This window comes from Rattus norvegicus, chromosome 2 (assembly GCF_021556685.1).
Source record: "Rattus norvegicus strain SHRSP/BbbUtx chromosome 2, alternate assembly SHRSP_T2T, whole genome shotgun sequence".
Lineage (NCBI taxonomy): Eukaryota > Metazoa > Chordata > Mammalia > Rodentia > Muridae > Rattus > Rattus norvegicus.
Genome location: NC_141535.1, coordinates 14,336,464 through 14,343,582, shown reverse-complemented (window position 1 = coordinate 14,343,582; position 7,119 = coordinate 14,336,464).

The window sequence follows — 7,119 nt, the reverse complement described above, 5'->3', positions numbered from 1 at the left end:
TTTTGATTCTGTCTCCAATACCCAAGTACTGGAAATACAGACATCAACCAAGCATGATTCCCCACCTCAATAATTTTGACTTATACCACATAGTTTTAATAAAACAGTACATAGCCCTTTGAAGCTGGATTCTTTGATTTAGTAGTATAGAAATTTAAATTTCTCTTTATCCTCTCAAGGCTTTAAAAACAGTAATTAGTGATAAAAATATTTTATTATTTAGTTGTATAATAGTTTATTAAACTGTTTACCTACTAGAAGACGTTCATTTGGTTATCTTCTAAGTTTTGGCAATTATGATGACAACTATTAGAAGGATATATTTAGAGATTTTATATAAATATTTTCAATTCCTTTAATACAAGGCATATAATTAATTGATCATATAGAAAGAGTATGTTTAGGCTTTTAAACTATTGTCAAAGTATTTGAAAATGCTGTAGTGAAACCCAAAATTTGCATATAAATTAAAAAGTTTAAAAGTGAAAGAAGAAATACTGTTTTACAACCAAATGAAAAGAAGACAATTTCTGTCCCAGGGTTTTACCAGACAGAGTGGCTATAGTTCACCTTCTAGCCACAAAGACTGCCACCCCATTGCTCTGCCTCCACCAGTGCTTAATATTACCACTGGTTTAGGTTCTTACATAATAGTTATGCAGCGGTACTCCATCTTAACCGGCATGTCGATAGCACCATTGATGAGGATGCTCATTTGCTGGCCACATACCATCCTAAGTGTGGGGATCTGTTCAAATATTTAGGTCCCTTTTTAAATGTCTTGGTTAATTGTCGAATTTCTAGCTGTTACTTCCATGTTTTAGAAAAATGTTCATCAAATAAGTATTTTATGAATATTATTCCTTCTGTGGGTCTTATTTTTATGTTATTTTGACAGCCTCTATTACATAACATGAAGATAAATTTAGTAGCATTCAACTTAATAGTCATGCTTATATCATAACTCTTGCATTGATTACAACCAAAAAAATTGACAAGTGAAGTACCATATATATTTCCTCCAATACAGCATTTTAGGTGTCATACTTTTGAACTTTGCATTTGCATATGTGATTCATCTTGAAGTATCTTAAGAACCCTTAATGAACACATGTCTGTGTTGCATATATTTAACAAATCTGTGGATGTTCAATTGGCAAAGCAGCATTGGCCAGTTTCTCATATATTTTTACTGTTCTTACATTTGTCAAAGATGTATTGTTGACTATATTCATGTGAGCCTTATCAAGGGTCTCTAGTGTGTTCCACTAATCTATTTTCAATTATTTTCTACAGATATCATACTCTTTTGACTACTATAATTTTATAGTAAATCCTGGTGCCATGGATAAAAGTCATCTACAATACACATTGCAAGAGCTCTTAATAGATAAAGGAATAATGAATACTGATCTGTGTTCTCCCTGTTTGTCTCCCATATCAACATAATTGTTCCTATGTAGGACAGAAGGAATAATAGAGGAATGATATCAGTTTGCAGCCATGAAACAGAGAGGGGACTACTCAACCTCAGGAACAGATATGGCACCATTGAGAAAATAGTGTATTAAATTTCTAGAGCTAAACATTCAGACAAGGAAAAGATTGATACTGAAAAAAATAATGTAGATGGGCCAACACAGGCTTTTGATACAACTTGCTATGTTCCAGTCACTCATTGTCACACATCCTAAATGCCATAGGAGAGTTTACACAAATAGAGAGTGACTATGAAGAATGAAAGTACCAATTGCATGCTATGTTTTAAAACTTATTCATTATTAGCATTGTGAAATACCTGAAAAACATTTGTGATTTTTGTATGACTTGTTTTAGTTTTTAACAAAAATTCTGCGTTGGTGTTAAACAGATTTTCAACCCTCAACAAACCAGATGGCTAATCCAAAATTATTACATGAAATATGAATAGCAAACTAAGAACTGTACTCGGGTAAAGATAATGAGAATTTTTTAGCATTTACATTTTTACCAAATAACTTATATTTCTATTTCATTGGTATCTACTTTGGAATTATAACAATCACTCCCAGTGATAATTACCAAATATCTATATTTAGGGGAAAGTAGCACATGTGTATCATAAATAATAGCACAAATTCATATTTCTGAATTGCCTGTTTTGCTAGATATAGACATTTGGTAATTATCACCAAAGTTGGCATGCAAAAAGGTGTTTATACAATTTCAAAAATGCATATTGCTTACCCAATAGGCTGTGTAATAATTATGTGTTTCAATTACGTTCCACATCCAGGTATGTTAGAATAGGTGAGTCTCAGCTCAGTAGACAAGAATGGATGAATTTCAGCTTACTGAACACAATTATTTTGTGAACATCTCAGACAGCTTTTTCTAAGACTGAGGAATCATTTACTAATCCAATAGTGGCCCCAGAGTAGAATAACCTTGACCTTAAATACACAATGTTTACTGCTCAAATAGTATTTTTGTTCCTTGGCACAAAGAAGTCCATTAATTCTGCATCACTTGGTCTCCTATAGCTTGTAGTTCTGACTTATTGCCTGATTGGCAAGGAAATTTCCAGCAAAGAAGGTTTAATATAAACTGGCCCAGAAAGGACTTCTTTTGGCTCCTCACCTGGTATAATGAATGTCTGTTGCATGTTCTCTCTCTCTCTCTCTCTCTCTCTCTCTCTCTCTCTCTCTCTCTCTCTCTCTCTCCCTCTCTCCCCTCCCCTCCCCTCCCTTCTTCTCTCTTCTCCTCTCCTCCCCCCTCTCTCTCCTTGCTCACTTACAAACAGAAAGCAATACAGGCAGTAGTTGGAATATTTACTTGGTTCTATACATTTTGAATCTTGCCAAATCTTGGAAGTTATTATTTTAGACACAGAAAGGCACATGCAACGCAATCTACTTCACCAGGTGACCCCAACAACGGTGATAGCAGCTGTGACTTGGACAGTGGTACAGACCAACTGGCTGATTGTGATGAAAGTGCTGTTGCTAATCTAAAGCTACCTTACTTGTTGCCAAAGTGGGGAGGTGGTGTATCTCAGCATGATGCTAATGAGAAGCAAAAAAGAAAGAGAAAGGCAGTGCCAAGAGGTGTAAGATAAAAGAAGAGAGATAATTAAGAGGTAGATTTAAACTTCAAATGTATTCCAAAATTTTTAGCAGTCAGAATAAGGATACAGGCCAATTTGAGTTAACTATTAACATGAATTTGACAACTGTGCCTGAGATGCTTAGGAGAAAACTACACCACAGTAGAGTAAAAGGAAGAGAAAACAAGATCGCTGTATAAAAGCTTACTTAACATACCAATCAAAAGAACTGCCAAAACTTGCAGGACAAGTTAGTGTGACCTATTTGTGAGTTCTTGGCAGGTTTTTAAGAATCCCTTTTTCCTCTACATATTAATTTATTCTATATGATGAAACGCAATACAATATACCATATAATTAATTATTTATTAGAGAATCCTTGTCTTCCTCTCATACAATGACTGTTTAACATTGATGTTAAGCCCTACTTCGTGTTTTTGTTATTGCTATTGTAGTCTTCAATGAAAGATGACTCCTGAGACCCACAATAATGACCCCATATTGTTACATGAAACCCTGCAATCACCTCTTTCTCCAGATGTTCACTTTCAATAATTTTTTGATGTGAACCTTAAATTTTTCATTTATCAGTTAGTATTCAAACAAATAGAGTTGAAGTGTCAGATGAAGGATATTTACAGGTATAATAATAAATCAATAAGCAGCTGACAAATACAAAGAGCACCCTGGACAGGTTTTAATCAGTCATTAGAAAACGGCTAGAGCAGAGTGCAGGCTTCTAGGAGGAAGGAAGCTGTGTCTCTACTTATCAACTGGTTGACATTACTTTCTGTTTTGAGAAGTGGCTGACTGTTTATTGATCTATGTTCATTTCAAGTTCTTTATGTATTCTGGAGTTACCCCTTTTGGGTGTATAACCATTCATTATTTTCTCCCCTTCCCCTTTCCTTCCTTTCACTCTGCTGTTTCTTCGGCTACAGAGAAACTTTTTACTTGCATATAACACATTTGTCAATTATTCGAGCTATTTCCTAAGTTTTGGGGATCCCCTTCAGAAAGTTCTTGCCTATGCCTATATAGTGAAGTGTTTTCATTGTTTTTTCTGGCTGGTCTCAGAGTTTCAGGTCTTATATTCATGTTTTTAATTCACTGAGAACTAACTTTTATACATATGGAGAGATTATTAGATTCAAACAGCAGCAAATGAAGAAAAGGTTTTGCAGTCTTGGGGAGGGAAACTCATGCCCTGCTAATGGGAACACAAGTAAGTACAGCCTCCATATAATGCAGCTACACCACTCCTGGAAATAGACCCAAAGAAACATAAGTGAACTCCCAAAGATTCCTGCTTCTCCATGTTGATTGAGGCAAGCATTCAAAACAGCCAAATTACAGAATGAGCCTATGTGTTCCTCGACAAGTGGGGAGAAAAAAGATGTGGCACGTATACACAATGGAGTTTTACTCAATCATAAGAAAGAAGGAACGTATTTCATTTTCAGGGAAACTGATGAAACTAGCTGTCATCCCATGAAGTAAAATGAAGAACAGACAGAAAGTAGTTTGCCTTCACTTGTATTTTCTCCTGTGTGGAAGATACTTGAGGCCGGAAGATGAAAGATGGGCCAATATGTCACAGTACAAGGAAACTGGGGAGTGACTATATCATAGAGCAAAATGTTCTTTGGAAATGTCACTGATGCAACGTAATGCTTTTTAGTAATCAAGATTTAATAAGTGGAGAAAAGAACTCTTCCTGTGAACAGCTGCATTAGGCTGTGCTGGCAGTTGCAAGCTGATCAGAATATTCACATCCTTATTACATCTTCTGTACATTTTCTGTAGTGTTTACCTTTGCTCCCTTTAATAAATCTTGGCTGATATACCAAATTTAGCACACATACATACACACACACACACACACACACACACACACACACACACACACACACACATAAACGGGGGGGGGGGGTTAAACCTAAGACACAGGAACTCACAAGTGTATGTCAGTCACTATAGTAAAGGAGCATGCATCTCCTGTGTCTCTCTTACTTACTGTCAGTCTTTTTGCCATGTGTCATGTCAATCAAGGTGCCAAGCAAGAAAAACTTACATTCCAGTGACAGAATTCTTGCATAGCATGCACGTGACTCTATGGAATGCAAAACCTACCATTTTTTGATTAGGCTCATATTTGACATCACATTAATACTTATTTACCATATTAATCCTGCCAATCAATGAGCATGGTAGGTCTTTCCATCTTCTGAGATCTTCTTCAATTTCTTTCTTCAGAGACTTGAAGTTCTTTTCATATAGATCTTTCACTTGCTTGGTTGAAGTCACGCCGAGGTATTTTATGCTATTTGGGACTATTGTGAAGGGTGTCATTTCCTTAATTTCTTTCTCAGACTATTCATCCACTGAGTAGAAGAAGGCTACTGATTTGAATTAATTTTATACCCAACTACTTTGCTGAAGTTGTTTATCGGGCTTAGTACTTCTCTGGTGGAACTTTCGGGGTCACTTAAGTATACTATCATATCATCTGCAAATAGTGATATTTTGACTTCTTCCTTTCCAATTCGTATCCTGTTGACCTCCTGTTGTTGTCTGATTGCTCTGGCTAGGACTTCGAGTAATATATTGAATAAGTAGGGAGAGAGTGGGCAGCCTTGTCTAATCCCTGATGTAGTGAGAATGCTTTAAGTTTCTCTCCATTTAGTTTGATGTTGGCTACTGGTTTGCTGTATATTGCTTTTACTGTGTTTAGAGATGGGATTTGAATTCCTGATTTTTTCAAGACTTTTAACATGAAGGGGTATTGAATATTGTCAAATGCTTTTTCAGCATCTAATCAGACAATCATGTGATTTTTTTTTCCTTTGGGTTTGTTTGCACATTAATGGATTTCCACATACTGAAGTCCTCTATCATCATCATGAGATGTGATTTTAAATCCAAATCTTGATTTTTCTGGTGTGTTGGTATACCCAGTATTTGCTTTGATGGGAGAATTGGGCTCTGATGATGCCACGTGATCTTGATTTCTGTTGCTTAGGTTCCTGTGCTTGCTTCTCGCCATCTGGTTGTCTCTGGAGTTACCTGGTCTTGCTGTCTCTGAGGGTGGCTTGACCCTCCTGTAAGCTTGTATATCAGCCCTACTGAAGACTGGCTTTCTTTCAGTGGGATCTAGGTCCAGAGAGCAGTGGGACCGGATCAGATCCAGGTGCAAGCAGAAACTGGGAGGGTCCTGTCTCAGAATGCTCCCAGGTTTGTGTGTCCTGGGAGCTCCAGGTGGGTCCCTTGAAGCAAAAGTGGTGTCTTACCTCTGCTCTCAGGTGTGTCAGCACTCCTGGCAACTGGGCACAGGCAGAGACAGAAAGGATCCTCTCCCTGACTGCTCTTAGCTTCCTGTGTCCAGAGGGCTCTAGATGGGTTCCTCTTGGGGCAGGAATGTGAGCAGAAGTGGTGGTCTCCCCTGAACTCTCAGGATTGTTCCCAATCTCTCTTCCCAATTGGATTTGGGTACAGAGAGCTGTGGGACTGGGACAGCTCAGGGTACAAGCAGAAACCAGAAGCAGGCATGGCCTTTTTTAAGGTTAAAATAAAGCAGCCCAAGAACAGAACAATTAGTCTTTTCATTTCTGTAGGCAATGACCTACTAAGGACCAGCAGAAAGGAGAAATCAGTAGTGGGATTCTCATTCTAATTTAAGATTTTTCAGGATTGTATTACTTGATGGAATAAATTTTATACTTGGTTGGCCTTCATTTTACCACAACTCTGTCTTATAATTCACAGTTTCTTGTGATCAAAGATGAAAATCACCACTATACCACAGCAAGAAGAAGGGGGAGATATCCAGCTAATGTCTTGTTGAAGTAAAAAAAAGTCCAAAATGATCATTTTGACCACTAACCAAAAAGCAATACAAAAACAAAAACAAAAGCAAACAAAAACAAAACAAAACAAAACAAAAAAAGCAAAAAACAAAGAAACAAAATGCCACCTTTTGAATAATCTTTCATTCTTAGTCATGTAGTTTGGTACCAGGTACACACTTTTAGGTA